The sequence below is a fragment of the Ammospiza caudacuta genome, chromosome 11 (genome assembly GCF_027887145.1).
Source record: "Ammospiza caudacuta isolate bAmmCau1 chromosome 11, bAmmCau1.pri, whole genome shotgun sequence".
NCBI classification, from domain to species: domain Eukaryota; kingdom Metazoa; phylum Chordata; class Aves; order Passeriformes; family Passerellidae; genus Ammospiza; species Ammospiza caudacuta.
The window spans coordinates 1,452,629-1,474,148 of record NC_080603.1 but is presented as its reverse complement, the minus strand read 5'-3'; the positions used below and the strand labels follow the sequence as shown (position 1 = coordinate 1,474,148).

Genomic DNA, 21,520 nt, shown 5'->3' with positions numbered 1-21,520 from the left:
GGTCAAGGCAGCGGTGCCACATCACAGTGCTGGCAGCACAGCGTTGTTCTGGTGCGTGCAAGGCCTGCTTGTCCAGAGCAGCTCTTCCGCTCGCTCCCTGCAGGAGGATCCTTGTGCTCAAGGAGTTCTCAGCAGATGGCCTGCACCCCGAGAGGAGTCTGGGCTTTCCCTTGGGTGGCATTCAGTGTGCAAACTCGCACAGCGCTGCCAAAATGATCAGGCAGGTCTGTGCTGTGGTTTGCATGGTCTTTTTTCTTGTCTATTCTGGCTACTACCTGACCCAGCTGACTCATAAGTAAAGGTTTCTCCTGGGGCTGGCATCACCCGCCTTTTGCTTCACTCTGCTCTTGATGCCGCACCAGTGACCCAGTTTATTTGGGAACAAAATGGCCATGAAGATGCCGCCACTTTGGTCAATGTCCTGCCAGCAGCATCAGCTAAAAAGGCGGCATCTGTATACTGGGTGGCAGGTGCAGAGTATTTGCCGTGCCACCTGCAGCGCCTGCCTTCCCTCCCCAAGAGAGTTCGCGGCAGCGGAGTCTGTCATTTCCTCCGCTTGCTGCCTCAAGCAAGGGAAGCTGCAAATTGCAGACTCTGCGGGGAGATCCTCAGAAGTACTTCTAGCAACTCTGTGGTTCTCTCCAGGAGCAAAGAAAAGCACCTTTCACTCCAAATTCTGCCCCTTAGAGGCCTTGGCTGCGTAACTTGACCCTTTGATGCTGTGCCAAGACTGTGATTCCCTTGGCCATGCAGCACAAAGTCCAATGCAGGGAGGGTTTGCTGCTGAGTCCAGCAGCTGTTCCTGGGCTGCTTCAGCAGGGAGCTGCCACAGGGAAGGGGCCCTTTGTGGAAGCTTTGCTGGGCTATCATCTTCAGCCAAGGGATGGCAATTAGGGCATGCCATTTAAAAGAATATCTATCTAAAATGCAGGAAAGAGAAGAGGAAAATGTTGCTTGAGCTGGTGGGCACAACAGAACCTCAGAGTGTTGAAGAGCAAGGGGCATTTCCACCACCGTGTTTCTATTTCTCTCTTGGCAAAAGAGGCCCAAATGTAGACAGAGCCTACTATAGCGCCCTTGTTGTTCTCTTGCTTGCTGTGGGAAAGAGCTGTTGCTCCTGCAGGCATGTTGGGAAAGGGAAATGCTCTGTGTTGGGACTGCCTTGTGCTGTGCGAGTGGCCAGCACAGGCACTTTTCTAAGGGCCTCTGGTTCCTTTTCCCTTGCTTGCTGCAGGTCACCTGACACGCGGATGGAGGCAAGCCTGTCCTTTGGTGAGTGGCAAAGGAAGCTGTGACGTTGCTGGCGTGTGAGAATTGTGCGGCAGTTGAGTGTGGAGTGCCAGTGTGGGAGGCTGAAAGAAAGGCCAACTGCCCGGTGGCATCAGCAGCAGCAAAGGGAGCACTGGCTGTTTGCTGATTTTCCAGTGAAGAGCCTTTCAAGAGATGAAAGGCAAATGGGACATCTCCAAGGCATCTTGCTGCTTCTAGGCAGCAGGGAAGCTCAAATGCACAGCAAGATGGAGTAGCACCTCATTCAGCCAACTTCCTCGGGTTTTCATGCCTCAGACTCCCACTTGGATCAAAGTCTATGATTTCCCCTTCTTCTGGGTCCTTTCCCAGCTCAATAGAAAGCAGCTCCTAAGGGATTGGCTTTTGCCCATCTCTCTCACTTCTGTCTGTCTGCAGGGCTCAACAGCAGGGTCAGAAGCTCCTCTGGCTGCCTCTGTCATTGAGGAAGAGGCTGAAGAGGAGCAAAGGAACATCAAGCCTCCAGCTGCTGTCCCTCCACAGCCTGAACGTGCAGAGCCAGTAAGTGGCAGCTGAACTTGCCACTGCCTTTGGTGCAGGGCCAGGCTTCCAGTTTTGGAGCAGCCCTTGTTGCTGGTGGCTGAATATGCTGGCGGCTGTGTGCCTACTGTGACGTAGTGCTGCTTCAGGCAAGCCAGGCAGCCCTGGCCAATGGGTTCTGAAGTTGGACATTTAAGCTGGCATGCTGAGAGGGCCCGAGAATGTCTCTTGGCATCAGACAGGAGGCAGCATTCAATGATTCTCAGTGTAGGAGTCAGCCCCTTGTGTCCATTGTCAGTGCAGGCTGCCTGTGGTCAGCAGACGGAGCGGCCCAAAGACGCAGTTGACAGCCTTGCAGGGGACCTGGGAGACACTGGCCCCTGGAAGGGACCTTCTGTGTCCATGGACTAATTAGCTTCAGGCTGTGCTTCACTTCCAGCCGCTCAGAGCAGAGTTTGAAGAGGAGAATCCTTGGCAGCCCTACATTGTAAAGGGCAGGTGGGTCTGGGCAGGGCTGGAAGGCGTCTCCGAAGGGCCGCTCCCCAAAGGCTGCCACGGAGAGGGGAAATCCGTGAAACACATCAGAGAAGGGAAATGCTGTGGGCTTCTGAGCAGACCATTGCATGCCAGTTCCGGGCTGATTTCATTGGCCAGGGAAAGACAGGGGGAGGAAAGCAATGAGGCTCTAGGGCCCTGCTCTGATCTCTTTCTGGATCTTGGCAGCCCCATCGCTACCTTGTTGCCAGTGTCTTGCAGAAAAGCTGCAAACATGGAGCATGCAGGTGGCCGTGAGAGGCTGGATCCAAGCAGCCTTTGGGCTTTTCCCAGAGTTGCCTTTGAGAAGGGGACATGGGAAACGCCCCAGCTGGAGAGGCCTGGCGGTGGCTAACAGTACATTGCCAAGGCCTTGTTTTGGCTGTGCGCTCCACGGGGCATGTGTGTCAGCCGCCCTTCTGACGGGCAATCCTTCCTTGTCCCAGCTCAGCACAGGCTCTGCAATTCAACCTGGTGCCGCTGGAGCAGCGTGGCCTGCAGCAGCCAGCTCGCCCCCGCTGCTGGCACTGACAGCAGCAGCGCAGCCCAGCAGCCCGAGATGAGGCAGGAGCAGAGCCTGAACAGGGAGGAGCGGGTGCATTTCTTGTCAGCCAGAGCAGTGTGTTGTGTGCGTGTCTGGGTGTAGGCTGTGCCAGAAGCTGCCCCTCGGTCTCAGAGGAATTTAGGCCTCTCTGCAGAACCTGTTGTGCTTTGAGGCAGTGCGGCAGCGCTCAGGGAGTTCCTGCTGCCTGTGAGGGTGGCTGGACCTGGCTTGGCTCTGCCTGGGCTGCCTTCTGTGCCAAAGACAAAAGCAGAGATTGTTTCTGCTTGAGCAGAAGGCTGGCACCTAGCAAGTGACTAGGCTCCAGGGAGCTCTCTGGCCCCAGCTGTTTTCGGGCTCCTGTTCTTACTCCTTCTCCGGCTCAGACACTTTGTGCCCCTGGCAGTGGACCTGCCAGTGATGGTGGGTGTACCTGCAGAGGCTGCAAAGGCCCTTGGTGACCTCTTAGGGCCCCCTTCTTAAGAGCTCCTCATTTGGGCTTATGGCATGGGATGCAGTGCTTGAAGGAAATCAAGGCCTTCTTGGAAAGGCCACCTGATGCAAGGTGGAGAAGATGGCCCTCCCACTTGCTGGTCTCAGCAGCTGGAAGCCAAGAGACCGCAAAGGGTCCAGAGCTGCCGGCAGCGGGGCTGCCTTTGGGAGGCTCTGGGCAGCGGCGTCTCTGTGTGCGAGTGAGCGCCCTGCACTGCTTTTGTCTTTCAGGGAGCATTGTGAGTGTGGGCCAGGCAACGAGCAAATACACGGCACTTGAAGAACTGGGATGAGGGTAAGCGTGGCGTCGGCTCCTTTTACAAAAGTGTGAGCCAGGTCTTTGGCTGGTGCAATATCAAGCGTGAAGTCAGGCAAGCTCCAATCATGGTCAGGCTCTGGCTTGACCTCCTGTTGCCTGCCTGGACTGCTCGGTCCAAGCAATCCGAAGGCCTCATCAAAGACAAGTTGATGCTGGCATTGTCTTGCTTTCAGCAATGAGGAGAAGGACGTGGGAAATCCCCTACCCCTGCAGCTTTCTGGCCTGAAAGAGCACCTTGCCATTCAAGAAATGTCAGATTCTCAAGGACAGTCTTCTGACTTTAATTTTTCTCACTTTTTTGACACACACATGCATACACACCCGCACAAGGAGGAGAGTTCCCCTTAGGTTTGGAAATGACCTGGCTGAGCCTTGGAGGTTTCCAGCAGCCCCTGGTCTTCATGCTGCATCTTAGTGTTCCCTTGGGCAGCCTGCCCCGCAAGGCAGAGGGCTCGCGGGCTGACGTGCTGTTGGCCGAAGAGACGCCGCAGCCAGGCATTTTCTAAGGAAGGCATGCAGGCAGCCTGGGGAGATCTGCTGCCTAGGCTTGATTCCAGTGCCAAGGGCTAAAGGGCTCTTTCGTCTGCTTTTGTCTTTCCAGGGGATTTGGAGCTGTTTATAGAGCCCTTGACACCAGCAGCGGACAACAGGTAAAGTGCCAACAGCCCCATGCCATGTTGCAGCTCTGGAGCACTTTCCCCACTGCTGTGAGCTCTCCCTGGAGGTTTGGCTGGCAGGTCCATGTCTGCAGCAGAGGCTGTTCCTCTAAAGTACAGTCTAGGCTCAGGGGGCAGAATGCATTTGGGATGGCCTTTGGTGCTTCTGCTAAGCTCTGCTGTCTAGTGACAAGGCACTTTGGCCCTGCCCACTGCCTCATTGCACCAGCACTCGCTCCGTGCTCCTTGTGATCTTGAGCAGGGTGCGTCTTCTCAAGGGAATGGTGGCCAAGGTCATTTCAGGTGGCAATCAAGATCATGTCACTTGAGGAGGGGATGTCCGAGGAGCTGGCTGCCAATGAAATCCTGGCCATGAGGGACAACAGGAGTCCCAATATCGTTGCCTACTTAGACAGATTGGCGTATTCTCATGTCAACGTAGCTTTAGCTAGTGCAAGCCCCAAGAGACTATGCCCTTTGGTCACCGGCAGAGAAGGGAGCTGGTGATGATTTCTCTGCTGGTCTCCAGAGCATGGGAGGAGGTGGAGCTGGTGTTCAATAACCTCTTGTGGCACACGTAGCTTGGAGAGCAGGCTCTGGGGTGACTGAGGCTGTGCCCATTGCTGTCTCTCCATGCTGTGGTTTTCTTCTTTCAGCTACCTGATGGATGCAGAGCTTTGGCTGGCCATGGAGTTCATGGATGGTGGCACCTTGTTTGATGTGCTCGGGGCAGTGTACCTGGAGGAAGGACAGATAGGCACTGTCTATCAGGAGGTGAGGGATCCCACTTGTGCTTCCCCGAGCCTGCCCAGGATGCCGCTTGCCAGCTGGAGGTTAAGGAGAGCCGAGATTTCTTGCTCTCACCTTTCCTTTGCTGCTACTGCTGATGTCACGACACACAGGAGAAGAAAGAGCATGGGAAGTGAACTGCCTGCCACTGTCCCCGCACTCCTCAGGCTCTGTTCTTGCACTCTTCCATCCTGTCTGTCCTGTGGCACTGGTGCTCGCTCACTCACTTGGTTTCACTTGCTTCCTCTTCTCAGCTTTGCCTGGCAATGTTTTCCTGGAGCCTGTCTGTCTGTCCTACATTCCTTGCCACTGGAAGGCAGCATGCAGGTGGCAGAATTTCAAGCTAAGGGAGAGGAGCTGGCGTTAGCTTCAAAGGATAGCATTGCAGCCCCGATGGCGATGGATTCTGGAACAGCTCTAAGGTGCTGCTTCCTCCTCTGCTGCCACTAGGCTTCCCCAAAAATTTTTGCCATGCTGCCTCCCAGCCAAAGGTGACGCGCTTCCTACCGAAGGCCGGTGGAACTTTTGGAAGCCCAGATGCCTTTGCTTGGAAATCGAGAAAAAACTTCCAAGAGTGTTGAAGCAGCAAGCTCTTCTTGGTGACAGCACCATGATGCTGCGCCCTCACTCACAGTTGCCTGAGAAAGCCGTCAATCCCATCGAGCTCTTTCCTTTCTGGTGGGATGAAATCAGATCGTGCACGTTAACTTTCCCTCCCTCCTTTTTCTCTCTCAGTGCCTGCAAGGACTGCATTTCCTTCATTCCCGCCAAGTCATCCACAGACACATCAAAAGCAACAACGTCCTTGTGGGCATGGATGGATCTGTCAAGTTGGATGGGTATCCCTGCTGGGCTGCAGCATTTCCAGCACATGCCATGTGCTTGCATTTTGGTGAGTGCCGCTTGGGCAGAAGCGCCGCTTGGCCAGTGCGTGAATGGTGAGGGTGTTTTGGAAGTGGCCAATGCCCTGTTTGCCTGGCTCCAGGCACGTGAAAGGAGAGCTGAGCTGCTTTTTCAGCTCGATTCAGCATGGCCTGGTCAGGCTTGGAGTGGGCAATGGTTTTGGCCGCTTTGCCAGTGGTAGCTGGCTTTGACAGACTTTGTTTTTGTCCTCAGGTGACTTTGGCCTCTGTGCTCAGCTCAGCCCTGAGCCCAACAAGCGCAGCTCCAGCGTCAGCACTCCCAGCTGGATGGCACCGGAGGTGGTGAGAGGAGAAGCCTATGGCCCCAAAGTGGACATCTGGTCCCTGAGGATCATGGGGCTGGAAATGGTGGAAGGGGAAGCTCCTTACGAGGGGGAAGCCCGTCTCAGGGTAAGGTGCAGCTTAGCAAGAGGGCTCTGTGTGGAGAGAGCTGATGTGGCTAGCAAAGGAGCAGGTGCAGTGTCCTCTTGCATCCTTTTGCTGTAGGTTTATGAACTGATAGAAAGGAACGGGCCCCCAAAACTGCAGAAGCCCAGGCACCACTCAGCTCTCCTGCATGACTTCCTCCGCTGCTGCCTGCAGGCAGACAAGGACAGGCGCTGCTCTGCCCAGGAACTCCTGCAGGTAAGAAAAAGCAAAGGGGCAAAAAGCCCTGTCAGCTGAGGACACCTGCATGAAGGGATGAGGAGGAGTGTGGGCCACGTGGCACAGACAGCTCCCAGGACAGGAAGGCGCAGGGAGACACGCTGCCCTCGGTGCTCTTTGTGTGTCTTCCTGGTAGCCAGGGAATCCTGCATGAGCCCGTGAGGGTGGGATCCTGGAAAGTAAGAGTTCCTTTCTTTGTTCTTTATCCTCTGGGCAACATCCCTTTGTGACCTCAGGCAATCCTGCCTCCAGCCTGGCTGCTCTGATCATTTCAGCCAAGCAAGTGCAGGAAGACTGGAGAGGAGACACCTGCGCCTGAGGAGGCCCTTATGCCCCGCCAGCCAAGAGGAGGGACTCAGCACTGGTGAGGCCTCACCTGGAGTATTGTGTCCAGTTCTGGGCCCCTCATTTTAGGAGGGACGTTGAGATGCTTGAGTGTGTCCAAAGGAGAGCAACGAGGCTGGTGAGGGGCTTGGAACACAAGCCGTATGAAGAACGACTGAGGGAGCTGGGGTTGTTCAGCCTGGAGAAAAGGAGACTCAGGGGTGACCTTATAACCCTCTTCAACTTCCTGAAGGGTGGCTGTGGTGAGCTGGGGGTCAGTCTCTTTCTCCGGGCAACAACAGACAGAACAAGAGGACACAGTCTCAAGCTGCGCCAAGGGAGATGCAAGCTAGAATTAAGGAGGAAGTATTTTACAGAAAGAGTGGTCAAATACTGGAATCATCTACCCAGGGAGGTGGTGGAGTCATCATCCCTCAAAGAGTTTAAAAAAAGACTGGATGTGGCACTTGGTGCCATGATCTAGTTAAGGTGTTAGAACATGGGTTGGACTCGTTGATCTTACAGGTCTCTTCCAGCCTAGAATTTCTGTAATTCTGTGATTCTGTGAAAAGGGGATGTGTCATCTTGAGGCAGAGCTTCAGCCATCCCCCGAGTATTAAGAGGAGCTGTGCCATAGATAGGAAATGTGACAGTTTTCATATTTGCTCAGTTTAGGTTGTTGTGATGTGTTTTTAAGTTCTCCAGTTTTCTCCCCTATTTTATGTATGCTCCCCCTTTGTTCTGTGTTAAATGGTTCCTCCCTACACAGTTTTCCCGCCACTGTGGACCTGACAGTTAAGTTACCAAGGATACCCCTTCCCCTCCACTGCCAATCTCTTATGTTATGTAATTTCCCCTCCCAGGCTTTGCCTTGTAAGTAAGTCTTCCCTCCTCCCTGGGCCCTGTCAATCACCCCCCACTCCTCCCAGGCTTCGAGAAACTTCTTCTCTCTGGGGGTTGTGGTTGGCTGGTGTCCCGGGGCCCCTCCTCTGCTTTACGTTTATTGGCTATATCCTCATGTCACTTATGTTGTGTACCTCCCTACCTATTCACGGATTGGTTTGCCGGGTTTCCCTCCCTTCTCCACCCCTTCCCTTTAAAACCTTGTTGCTTCCCCTGTTCGGTGCCATTTGCTGGGGGTTCTACCATCTGTTGGTTGCCCTCTGCTGTGGGATTCTCCAATAAACCAACGTGATACCCCTAGCAAGTGGTCGCCTCCTTAATCGTCCTCTCAAGCGCAAGTAGTCCGATTCCGAGATCCAGCCCAGCCCAAGGCCAAGACGCCAAGAGGGGCTGGCCTCCGATGCGTAGGGGCGTCGGCCATTCTCACCCCCTTCTGCTAGCCGGACATAGGGCTGCGAACGCCCTCGCACATAGGTGTTAGGTTAGATTAGGTTAGGTTAGCTGTGTGTTAGGTTCAGTTTAAAGCTCTGTTGTTTTTTCTTTCTCAAAAAGATGAAAGTTGAAAAAAATTAGGAAATATAGGGATCAAGTTTTAAGGATTATGGAACGTAGATAGCTTAGATAAAAGAGGATTGTTTAGCTTAGAATAGAGTGTTGTTAATTTAGGAAAGCTTTTAAGTAGAAATGAAGGAATTGTCATAATAAGAATTAAGCTGTGAGAGGAAAAGCTGGGCTGCAGCCCAACTGGAGCCTGCAGGTGCTCCAAGCTGTCAGCCTGAACAGGCCACCTGCAGGACGGAAGGATGAAGATGGAGAAGTAGCGAGGGGATACTTTGTTTCAGCCCAAATGCCAATAAAAGTCTAAAATATCCAGAGTGTTGTAAGACTCCCTTCCTTGCCAGGCTGTAGCTGAGTGGACAGTCCCTTTCAGAAGCCCAAAGAACACAGTGAGGTAAGCAGCTTTGCTTACCTGAAGTGTGGAGTGTCCCTGGGAAGCTGCAAGACTTGCAGATAATGAACGCCAGGAGATGAGCTCCCATTCAGGACAACACTAGGAGGCAGATGTGCAGTCCTTTCTGGGCCTCTTGTCTTGGAGATGTCAGGGCGATCAGCAGCAATCACCATTTGGTTCCCACCCTCCTCTCACTATGTCACCTATGGGATGGAATGGCATTGTCACAGCGGCATCTGGCCCTTCCTCCCTGCTTCTCTTTTCCCCCCTTTTCAGCTCAGAGCCCCAGGGACCATCTGGGCCAGCCTCATCCCCCACGGGTGTGTGCAACCACCAGGGAATCCTGCAGAGCCCCATTCCCACTCTGCTGCCTCCTTGGCTTTTTCCCACATCCGGGCCAGCCTGCTGTTGCCAGCTGTTGGGCACACACACACAGAGCATACCACACCTGTCAGGGAGCAATTTGATGGAGGAGCCCCTGCTAACCACGGCTCAACAGCCCGGCACATTTCCCACCCAGCTGTGGCTGCATTTGGACTCCATCTGCTGGGATACCCACTGTGAGGGACTGCTCAGGGCCTGGATGCTCCTTGAATGGTGTCCACGGGCCTGATTTCCACGCCTCCCCATTCCTCCTACCCCAAAGGGTGCCTCAGCCTTCTAAACACAATTGTTCTTACTCTAATGGCTTCCTGTGCTTTCCTTCATACTGTAAGCAGCAGTACACAGTTTTCATTGTCTTTATTCTAGAATTGATAAAAAGAAGTTGGAAGTGCTGCTAGATTTTTTCATTTAAAACTTGAAGCATCTGCAAAAAGTAGAGAAGCTTTCTGTGCAGCTTTTCAGTTAATTTGAAGTCTCCTTCGTCTTCACGCAGTTTCAGCATATCTGTTGATTTTCCTTTGCTGTCATCTTTTAAGCTTCATCACTTGTCTATTGATCTGTAAAAAAACCCTGTAAACCCAACACAAATTTACCATCCTTTGTATTTTTCCTCATCTGGAAAAGCTGAGACTACTGTGATCTTCTCCTGTGATCTAGACTTTGATTCCCATCTTGGCTCTGGCTAAGAGCAGAACAAATGGAATTTATTACCTGCTAGTAGATCTGCTAGCAAAGGTCACAGTTAGAGCTAAGCATGGTGCTTCTCTCCCTTTGTTAAATGCACATCTTTGTGTCTAGGCCTGGTAGTTTCCAGGAGCACCTGGAAGCTACTGCCAAGGACAAAAGTCTCACTCTTGCTGGTTTGGACACGGATTTTTTGGTAGGATTTTGATCTACATCTACAGTGACCTACAGGAACTGGATCTTTGACACAAAGTGCCTTTAGCAACATTTCAAAGCATAGTGGGCAATGAAGTCCAGATACTAATGAGTTGTGGTTTGTTTGAACCCTGTGTAACATATGGTACAATAGCCCAAAACATGTTATTTTTGAGTGTTTCAGGCATTTAAAATTTAGGCTTATTCTTGTCAACACTTTTCTTTCCTCCCTTCAGAAATCTGCATGCCCATGTACTAATTTCTTTCTCAGTTTGTCGATAAGTTACCTGTCAGACAGTACTCGTTTCTTGACCCAGAGATGGGGCAGCTGTCACCATTAGGCCGGATGTGACATACACTTGTGATCAGGGTCCAAGAAGAAAAAAGATTTTTTATTCTGCGTGTTCTCCAGCTTATACACGCTTAACCAAGCGTGATCTTCAGTCCACCACTGGCCTTGGCTCGCAGGTGGCCATCAAGAGAGTGTCCCGGGAGCGCATCTCGGAGTGGGCATGGCTGGTAAGTGAGCGGGGCCAGCGGGAGGAGCCGGCGGGCCGTGCCGGGCGGGGCTGAGGCGAGGCCCGGCAGGGCAGCAGCCGGAACGCTGCGAGGGCAGCGAGCGTGGAGTGAGCAGGGGCCACGCAGCGCCCCGAGCCCGGCCATGGCGAGCCGCGGCGGGGCCGGGCAGGGGCTGCCCGAGGCGCGGCGCAGCATCGGCCCCGCTGACGGCATCGTTGTCCCCCAGCAGCGCAAGGGCGCCCTTGTGCCCCTGGAGCCGGCGCTGCTGTGGAAGGTGTTGCGGCCTGGCTTCCGCGGTGTCGTGTGGCTCCTGGACTGGTTCGAGGTGCCCGAGGGCTTCGCGCTGCTCATGGAGCGTCCGCAGCGCTGTCAGCACCTCTGGTACTTCCTGCACGAGCGGCGGTTCCTGACGGAGTCCGTGGCGCGGGGGCTGCTCTGCCAGGTGCTGGAGGCCGTGTGGCGCTGCAGCAGCCGCGGCGTCCTGCGCCACCACATCAAGGCCGAGAATGTCCTCGTCGACCTGGCCACGGGTGAGGCGAAACTCCTCGACTTCGGCTGCGGCACGATCCTCTACACCCAGATGTCAGGTGAGCCCAAAGCCAGGGCCCAGCAGGGCAGCAAAGTTCCCCTTTGTCTGGCAGAGGGGGAAGAGGGAGGGAAGGAAGGAGGGAGGGAAGGAGGGGGAATCCTTCTTCAGCCAGCAGCAGCCAAGTTGCTTTTTGGCAGGGCAGAGGCTGGCTGTTGTGGAACGGGAGCTGGCTGGGAGGGAGGGAGCAGCATGGGCCTGATGAGCTGCGCCTGTGTCCCCCATAGGAGCATCAGAGTACAGCCCACCGGAGTGGATCCTCTTTGGTTGCTACCATGGCCAGCCAGCCACCATCTGGTCCCTGGGCATCCTGCTCTATGAGCTGGTCTGCGGGCACTTTCCTTTCCACACCAACGAGGACATTGTCCAGGGCCAGCTCTTCTTCCTGGATGTCTCAAGGTGGGGATGTGCCTTCAAGGCACGAGGGGAAGAACAGGGTTGTGAGAGGCAGCTGGCACATAAGCATCCTACTCTTGCAGCTGGTGAGGAGTGGATCTCCTGGGCTTAGCTGAAGGAGGTGGCACCTGTGCCTCTCTGCTGGTGTCATCCACAAGAGAGGATCAATAGGAAGCTTTTGGGTGCAGCTCTGAGCACTCCTGGTGGCCTGGGCATTGTGGAATGTGGGAGAGCATGGACAGGAGCCTTGTCCCGCTGAGCGGTGGTTTCTGGTTTCTCTCCACAGAGTGGCAGCACCTAATCAGGTGGTGTTTCTGCATGGACCCCCACAGACAGGCCATCACTGGAGGACCTTTTTGAGCATTCTTGGCTGCAGGAGCCCTGCCTGGCCCAGAAGACAGCAGAGATGCATCCCTGTGCACAGTAGGATCCAGGAGCCCAGCAAGTAGCACCGGCACGCGTCTCGTGGCACTGGAAGTAAACCCCGGAGCGTTTCCCTGCGGCCGCGGCGCGGAGGAGAGAGCGCAGCTGAGGAGATGCTTCCGCTGGTCCCCGCGAGCTGTGGAGGGAGCGGCTCCATGCTGCCCGTCCCATTGGAGAAGTGGTGGCAGTGCAGTGAAGGTGCCACGGACTGGGAGAGGGGAAACATCCCCCTGCAGCTCAATGGCATCGTGATGTCCCCACAAGCCAAGGCACAACTGGCATGTTCTTCTGGAGCACGACGTGAAGCTGGGAACACCATCCTGGAGCTGGGAACACCATCCTGGAGCTGGCCGCCGGCGGGGCAGAGCCCATTGGCTTCGGCTGCGGCCCCTGCCTGGAGGACACGCTCTGCGCCCCAATGTAATCAAGAGGAGTCCCCAGCCGGCGCAGGGACGGGGGGATGCTGGTGCTTCCAGGCACAGCAGGGCTCAGCCTGGCCATGTGCCGGAGGTTCCCCACTCGGCGGCGCTGGGGAATATTAATTTTCCTGCCGGCCGCCGAGCTGCTTTTTGGCGGGACAGGGGACGGATGTTGTGGAAGGAGAGCCAGCTCCTGGCCTTGTTGACAGCTTCTGCCAGCCAGCCTGGCACGGGCTGAGGCGGGGGCAGCCAGCCTGACAAAAGCATCCATCCATGTGGATGGGAGGCAGCAGAGGGGGACGGGTTCTGAAGCTGTGCCCCAGCTGGTCTGCTCTGCTGCCCCTTGAGGAAGGGCTGCGTTTATGGGCAGGAAAGGTGGGGATTTTCCCCACCCGTGGACAGGTTTAATTCTCACATGGAGTGGTCAGACCCTCCACAGGCCGTGAAATGGTGACAAGCTTTGTGCTTTGTTTCCAGGTCTTGTTTTGAATTGACTTTCGTGCTTTTGCTCTTTGTTTTTCCCAGGAGGATTACACCTGGTTCCCGGACCGGACGGGGGAGCGCCTGCAGCGTCCAGTGCCAGCGCTACCCCAGGGGCCACGGTCTGTGGGGACAGCCCCTTCCAGAAGGACAAGGACCTGGTGCGGGATCGGCTCCTCTCCTGGCAGCAACTCTCCAGAGGTGGGCACCCGGCTCCACAGCTCAGCTGGCAGAATGGCTCAGGGCAGGCGGCAGCGGGCACACGGGCATCCCGCTCTTGCAGCTGCTGAGGAGGTTGCTGTGCTGTGATTAAGCAGAGGAGGTGGAACGTGGCCTGAAACGCTGCCCTTCTCTAAAAACAGAGAATGGTTTGGGAGGTTTGGGCTCTGAGCACAGCCAGCAGCCTGGCCCAGGCACAGCCATGGCGGGACAGGGGCACAGGAGCCTGCTGCGACTGACCGTGGGTCTCTGGTTTCTCTCCGCAGGCTGCCAGCACCTCATGCCATGGGAATGGCCCCACTCAGCCTGCCAGGCTGGGAGGGCTGGAGGGCGGCCGGTGTTCATTTGCTGTCAAAAATAAATTGGGATTTTTTTGTCATTATTGGAGTGTTTCTTTCCTCCTTTTCCAAGTTTTTGGCCTCCTGTGATAAATGGATGTGATTTGTGCTAACAAAACTGTAATTATATAAATATTTTTGGAAAATAATTGGAAAGGTATATGTGATTAATGTTATGAAGCACATGGGTTTCTTTTAGATGATACATGTAGGAAACAGGATATGGGAGACTGGATGAACAAAAGTTAGGAAGACTCCCAAGTCAGAATTGACATCAAGACAAAGTTAAGACAACTCCCAGGACAGGATCGGCCGTGACATGAATAAAGTTGGGACAATTCCAGACAGGGAGTCTAGAATAGTGCTCTTATCTATAAAATAATAAGGCTTACTTGGAACACAGTGCTTACTTACATAACACAGGACTTGGGGCACGTGCACAACCTGCCAGGTTATTCAGAGGACAGCGAGGAAGACTGTTGGCCTTCCTCCAAGAAGAGAAGCAAAGAGCCAGAAGCCCCCTTAGCCACAGCGGAAGCATGCGCTGTGTGTGCTGTGGTGATGTAGATTTCAAGAACCGGAAATAGGAGGAGATTTACAGGAAAATATTGATGAATATGTATTAGCACACAGTATATAAGTTGTGTTGGGATCCTTTTGCCTTTTGCACATGAGGCAGGGTGGGAAGCCCTCCCCGTACCCCGATCGATGGGTTTTGCTTATGCTTCATCTGAACCACTGCCAAATTTCTTTTTGTAACTACTGGATGCTATTTGATCATATTATTTTATCTCAATTAAAACTGCTGCTAAATTGTAAGTTTGTGGTTTATTAGACATATGGGACCACATATATAAGATCAGGAATACGACTTAATAGTTTACAAAACCAAAATGAATATTATTCAGCTAAATTAACAAGGAATAGAAAAGCATTCGAGACTTAATTACAAAGGATAAAGTCACAGAAATTATGATACTTGATTAAATGAATATGTTTTTACTTAATGAGTTAATAGCTCAGTCTCCTCTGGCTTTTGATCTCCTCCCCAGAAGGGGTGCAGTTCTTTGATCTCCTCTCCATGGGGGGCACAGTCCTTAGGGTTTGGTCTAGGCTTTGGCATGGGGTGTTGTGTTTTGGATGATGATGACTGCCAAAAACCCCCATAAAATCTCCCCCGGAACCCCCATATTCACTCAAACCCCCTCAAACTTCCTCCCAACCACTTCAGGAAAAATTTTGGGTGGATTTTGGGGGGGGTTTGGGTACCTCATGCATGCCGAAGTGGGCGTAGGATTCAAACCCACTAAAAATTCCCCCCTAAAATTCCCCTAAAATCCCTCCAAAACTCCCCCAAACCCCCAGAGGATGGATTTGGAGGAAATTTTGGGTTAATTTTTGGTAATTTTGGGTCAATTCTGGGTGGATTTTGGGTGGTTTTGGTACCTCCCCGACACCAAATTTGGCATAGGATTCAAACCCAGACAAAATCTCCCTCAAATCTCCTCAAAACCCTCCAAATTCTCCCCCAAAATGTGGGGGTTCCCAGGAGGGGGCACCGCTGATCCAGGGCATCGAGGCGCTGCCTGCAATCATCCATAACCGCCCCCAACGAGCCTCCAGGGCTTTACCCTCCATGAGCTGCAGCAGACTTGTCAGGAAAGGTGACAAGAGCCCGTGAAATGGTCCTTGTTGCAGGCAGATTAGCCACTTCAAAACTCCCTCCCATGAAAAACAAAAAATCTTAAACTGTTCCTAAATGTGAAAAACACGTTCACTCTCCTGTGAAAATGTAAAAAGTTTAATAAAGGACAATGGGAGACCAGGACCATGGAGCAAAGGTTATCACAGCCGGGTGCATCTTGGCACTGGGGATCCCCCTGAAATACCTTTCCCCTTACATCAGCCTGTTGCATATTCATAGACCCTCATGCACAGCAAACTTTACCCCAAACTAGTTTACATGCTTCAAGAACAGTTTAGCATGGCTCTTCCTTGGATCTGCCTTTTTAGGGCATGCAGATTCCTTGGTTGTGGTTTTAGTCCATTCTTATCACCTCCAGTTTTTGGGCCTTGGTCCACTCTGCCTTCAGACAGGGAGTGCTGATAGTTGGCAGATCTGTACAGGTGTCCTCATCCTGCGTGCATTGGATGTTATCCCATTCAAGCAGGCAGTTTAACACAAGCAGCCATTTCACTAAGCTTAATTAATGACAGAAAACAAAACTATATCTTTACAACACAGTTACTTTAACATCACACATATAAAATCTATTTTAATATCTGTGAAAAGCCAATATTATAATACGTATCCATAAAAATAAACCTCTCGCTGAATGATGGTAGATGTCAGTCCCATGGCCCAGTCCCAGTACTGGGAATTTTGCTTCCCTTACTGGAAATTCCCCTCCTCATAAGCTTTCTAGTCCCATGTTTTTAAGGTCACTATCGTTATACACATATATTATAATATTGGCTTTTCAAAGATATTAAAATGTATTTTATATCTGTGTGTTAAAGTAACTGTTATTGTCTTGGTTTGAAAAGACAGGTGTCAGCTAAGGAAGGCAGGTTCCTCCCCTGGAATGGAAAATGTAAACCCCCTCCCTCTGAATTGTTGTAATTTTGAAATTAAGGGGCTCTCAAGCAAAGATATGGGAATAGGAATAACAGGTTTTATAAGGAAAAATTAAAAATACAAATGCTGTAGTACAAACAAACAAAACCACTGACAGAGTCAGAACAGTACCTGACACCTTGTGGGTCAGGGTATTGGCAGCAGTCCCAGTCAATGGTGGCTGCAGCCCTCCTGCAGTGCCAGGTGTGGTTCTGTTGGAGCAGGGAGCCTGGAGAAGGGTGGAGTTTTCCTCTGAAGGTCCGGGCTGCTGCAGATGGGCTGGGGAATCTTCCGTCCTCTGGGAATCCAGTGGAGAAGACAGCTGCTCCTCTGGCAATGCAGTGGGAAAAGGCTGATCCTCTGGGAATCCAGTGGGAAAAGGCTGATCCTCTGGGAATCCAGTGGGAAAAGGCTGCTGTGGTGTTCCAAACCTCAGATTCTATCCAGGTAGGAATGCTTGGCTCCTCCTCCTGGGCGGAGCATCACCTAATGGCAGGATGTCATTTTATCAGCCATGCAGGGACACTCAATGGCCCATTAACAGCAGATAATTAATAATTAATGGCCAGTCCATTATCAGAAGATATCTCCTGGAGGGAGGATTGGTTGTGGAAGAGATAAACTGCCCAATGAACAGAAGATAACTGCCCCACCTCTGACAGATGGCAAACAGAACACACACTTATCTTGCAATCGAGGACCTGTCCTCACTGGCTGCCCCCATTCTCCAGAGTTCATGGTATCCAGGGAGGCCACAGCTGCTGATGTCGGGAACAAACAAGTTGGGTCTTGGTTTGAGAAAGCTCCAGAATCCATTTCTGACCCCCGACAGACAGAGCAAAGGCAGAGCCATGGGGTTTTTATAGGGTATCCCAGGGCTGGAGTTGGGGTTTGGGTCAAGGGAGGAGTTCTTAGCAACACAAGAAAGGTGAAATCAAATTCCTGCCTCTTAGACACAGAGCCACTCCACACAGAATGTGTCCCCAAGTCCTAAATTCCCCCTCAAACTCTTGATTAATGGAGGGACTTTGGACATCTTTGATCAATTTCATTCATTTAACCCTGTTTGGCTGCTTTTAAGAGATGAAGATGAAGCAGAGGAAAATTCAGGCCAAACGTAAAGGAGAAGCAGCCAGGTGTGTTCCCAACATGGATCACAGGAATGTGAGTGACCAGGGCTGTGCCCAAAGTGCCTCCTGCAGTGGGGGATGGAGCTGGAGCAGCGCACGAAGCTCCTCCTGCACTCGGGGCACTCGCAGGGCTTCCCTTACCGGTGGCTCCGTTGGTGCTTGTTCAAGTGAGAGCGCTGTGAGAAGCTCTTCCCACACTCCTCACACTTGTAGGGCCTCTCCCCAGTGTGGATGCGCCGGTGGGTGATGAGGGTGCAGTTGTGCTTGAATCCCTTCCCGCAGTCGGGGCATTGGAAGGGCCTCTCCTCTCTGTGAATCCAATAGTGCTTGAGGAGATAGGTGCTGGTCTTAAACCTCTTCCTGCATTTATCACACTCGTAGGGCCTCTCCCCTGTGTGGATCTTTTGGTGGCGGATCAGCTGGGAATGCAGCCTGAAGCTCTTTCCACATTTCCCACACCTGTGCGACCGTTTTCCAGTGTGGATGTTCCGGTGCTGAATCAGGTTGGCGCTCTGTCTGAACCTCTTCCCACACTCCCCACACTCGTAGGGCCGTTCCCCAGTGTGGGTCCTCTGGTGCCTGATCAGGGTTGAGCTCCGACTGAAGCTCTTCCCACATTCCTCACACTCGTGGGGCCTCTCCCCACTATGGATTTGTCGGTGCATGACAAGATGGGAATTGTGCCTGAAGCCCTGCCCACAGTCAGGGCAGCGGAAGGGCCTCTCCTCTGTGTGCGTGCGCTGGTGCTGGAGGAGATCAGACCTGGACTTAAATCTCTTCCTGCACTGATCGCACTCGTAGGGCCGTTCCCCAGTGTGGGTCCTCTGATGCTGATTCAGCTCGGATCTCAAGCTAAACCTCTTCTCACACTCCTCACACTCATAGGGCCTTTCCCCAGTGTGGGTCCTCTGGTGCCTGATCAGGGTGGAGCTCCAGCTGAAGCTCTTCCCACATTCCTCACACTCGTAGGGCCTCTCCCCAGTGTGGACCACCTGGTGCCTCATCAGCTGGGATCTCAAGCTGAAGCTCTTCCCACATTCCTCACACTCATAGGGCCTCTCCCCGGTGTGGATTACCTGGTGCCGGATCACGCTGGAGCTCCGGCTGAAGCTCTTCCCACATTCCTCACACTTATGGGGCCTCTCCCCAGTATGGGTTTGTTGGTGCATGACAAGATGGGACTTGTGCCTGAATCCCTTCCCACAGTCGGGGCAGTGGAAGGGCATCTCCTCCATGTGCGTGCGCTGGTGCTGGAGGAGATGGGAGCTGGTCTTAAATCTTTTCCTGCATTGATCACAATCGTAGGGCCGTTCCCCAGTGTGGGTCCTCTGGTGCTTGATCAGGTTGGAGCTCATCCGGAACCTCTTCCCACACTGCACACGTTTCTGGGGCTTCTCCCCATCATGGAGCTGCTCATGGAGCACCAGCTCCGAGCTCTGGCTCCATCTCTGGCCGCCTTCGCGGCCCAGGTTGGCTCTTTCCCCCTCAGATCCCCACCAGCTGCGTTTGCAGCCCTTCCTCGTGCGGCATCTCCAGGGCTTTTCCTCCGTGTTGGATTCCTGCGCTGTGGAGCCGCTCAAAACGGCCTCTTCCACCAGGTTCTGCCGCGGGCATTTGTCCTCCCTGCTCTCCATGCTCAGCTCCTGCTCTGGGGGAGGAAGGACAAGGACAGGATGGGATTTGCCTCCATACCACAGGCAAGGGCAAGGAGATCCCGCCAGGGCTGAGCTGCAGCCGGGGCCATGCTGGGCTAGGAGATGGAGCAGCACAGAGGGGAAAAGGGCACTGACTTCCTCCTCACCTGCATCAGTGTCCTGGGGCATATTCCTCTGCCTTGCAGCCTCCCAAGGGTTGGGAATGGGAAATCCTGGTTTGGGGAAAACAAGGGATGAGCACATTGAGTTTGAAGGTCCCTCTGCCCAAGTCCATCTCTAGGAGTCACTGGCAATCTGGGTGGCATAAAAACCTCCCAAACACCAAGATTCAGCCCTGGAAAAGCCTCCCAGGAGTTTCCTGTGCCTGGTCCCTCCTCTTTGGTGTTTGGGGGTTCCCCCTGTCCCAGCTGCTGGGGTCACGCTTGGATTGGGGGCCCCCATTCTCCTCGGTGCCTGCCCTGCTCAGGCTGCTGGCAGTCCCAGCAATGCCAAAAGCTCCCCCCTCTTCGCTCTCCCCATTTCAGGATGCCGGGGCTGTTTGAGCTCCTGGGCTCCCTTCTCCCCTCATTCTCTGCTCTGGGCTGCAGCGGCTCCAAGGAGTCCCCCCTGCCCCTCTCCAGGCTCTTGAGGCTCCTGCCAATGGCGGCGTTCCCCCTCTCTGGGCTCCCCACTTTGGGCTCCTGGGGGACACAGGGCTCTGCTCCTCCAGGCTGCCTCTGCCGGCACCGCCACTGGCACCCCCCGATGTCCCCCCGAGGGGCCTTTTCTGCTCAGCCTTGGACTGCTTCATTCTCCAAACATCCCCCCAAAAACCCAACCCAGGGACCCCCCGGGATATCTGGGCTGAGCTCCCTCCCCCTCCCCACTCACCTGCTCGATGGTGAGGGGGGGGTGATGATCCCACAGGTGGGGGCTGCGAATTCAGGGGAGGAATGACCGCGTGGTTTTCTTCTTTCCTTGATTCTCCTTTGTCCCTCCTCTTCCTCCCTCTCCTCTTCCATCCCTCCTCCCCCCTAATCCCGCCACCCCCTCCATCCCTGCCCTTCCCTTCCTCCTCCTCCTCCTCCAGCAGCAGTCACACTCTCGGTGCCCTGTTCCCACAGCCCTCGAAGCACTCGGCAGGAGCGGGGATGGAGCTGGGACAGGTCGGGATGGGCAGCGCGGGGCTCTCGGCTGCTCCCAGCCGCTGCGGGCGGGGGGAACCCGGCCCAGGCCAAAGGAGAGGCAAACTGGGGGCTGCACATCCAAACTGGGCCTTGCTGGGGACCCTGCCTGGCCACTGCGAGCCCTTGGGGCTCCTCTCGGCACATCCGCCGCGGGGGAACGCACCAGGGCTGGGGGATCCCAGCAGTGGCAGCACTGGGACTGGTTTCTACTGGGAGTGACTGGGAATGACTGTGAGCATGCTGAGGGACACTGGGATATACCTGGAGTGTCTGTTAACCATACTCGGATGACTGGAACCACACTGGGAACAGGTGGGACCATGCTGGGGAGAACTGGGACACCATGCTGGGGGTACCTGGGAGCGAGTGGGAATGACTGGATGTACACTGGGGACAACTGGGCATGACTGGGACCATGCTGGCAGGGATTGGGATCATCTATGGAGTACCTGGCACTATACTGGAACAACTGGGATCACACTGGGAGGAACAGGGAGTGACTGGAACCTTGCTGGGGGCTACTGGGATCACAGTAGGAGGAGCTGGCCAATGCTGGGAGTGACTGGCATCATACTGGATCATACTGGCAGCCACTGGGACTGCACTGAGGGTGACTGGGAGTGGCTGTGAGCAACTGGCATCAGGCTGGAAGCAACTCAGGGCAGCTGGGAATGACTGGGAACATGCTGGGAGCAACTGGGATACACTGAAACCACAAAGGGGGTAAATGGCAGCAACTGGAGCCACACTGGATGATCATGGGAGCAGCTGTGCCCATGCTGGGATCCTACTGGGATCCTATGGGAAATGGCTGGGATCATACTGGGAGTGACTGGGAAGGTGCTGGTTCTGACTAGAACCATACTGGAAGTGACTGGGAGCAACTGGGCCCACACTGGGAGTGCCAGGGAGTCACTCTGAGCATGACTGCAATAACGCTGGGAGTATCTGGGACTGACTGGGGTCATACTGGGGGTGACTGGAACCATACTGGGAGTGACTGGGAGTGGCTGTGAGCAACTGGAATCATGCTGAAAGCAACTGGGGGGAACTGGGAGTGACTGGGAGCATGCTGGGGCTGACTGGGATATACTGGGGGAGACTGGGAATCACTGGGATCATACTGGAGGCTCCTGGGGTAATCCTGGCATTGACAGGGAGCAACTGGGATCATAATGGGGGCCACTGGCATCATACTGGGAGTGACTGGGATCATCCAAGAAGTGAGTGGAACCATACTGGGAGTGACTATTGCTCCTGCTGGGGTCATCCTGGGAGCCACTGGGATCACACTTTGGGCAACTGCCAGAAACTGGGATCATGCTGGAGGCAACTGGGAGGAACTGGAAAAGACTGGGATCATTCTGATCTAACTAGAACTGTACCAGGCCAACTGGGATATGCTGAGACTGTCTGTGACCATACTGGGGGGACTGGAAGCAC

At 54.0% G+C, this 21,520-nt stretch overlaps 2 pseudogenes; one reads left to right on the top strand and one right to left on the bottom strand.

Moving 5' to 3' along the window:
- The window catches only part of LOC131562636 (zinc finger protein 883-like), a 146,593-nt pseudogene extending 126,698 nt beyond the window's left edge, over nucleotides 1-19,895 (bottom strand).
- LOC131562620 (serine/threonine-protein kinase PAK 3-like) lies at nucleotides 213-7,006 on the top strand (annotated as a pseudogene).
- Nucleotides 19,896-21,520: the final 1,625 nt, after the last annotated feature.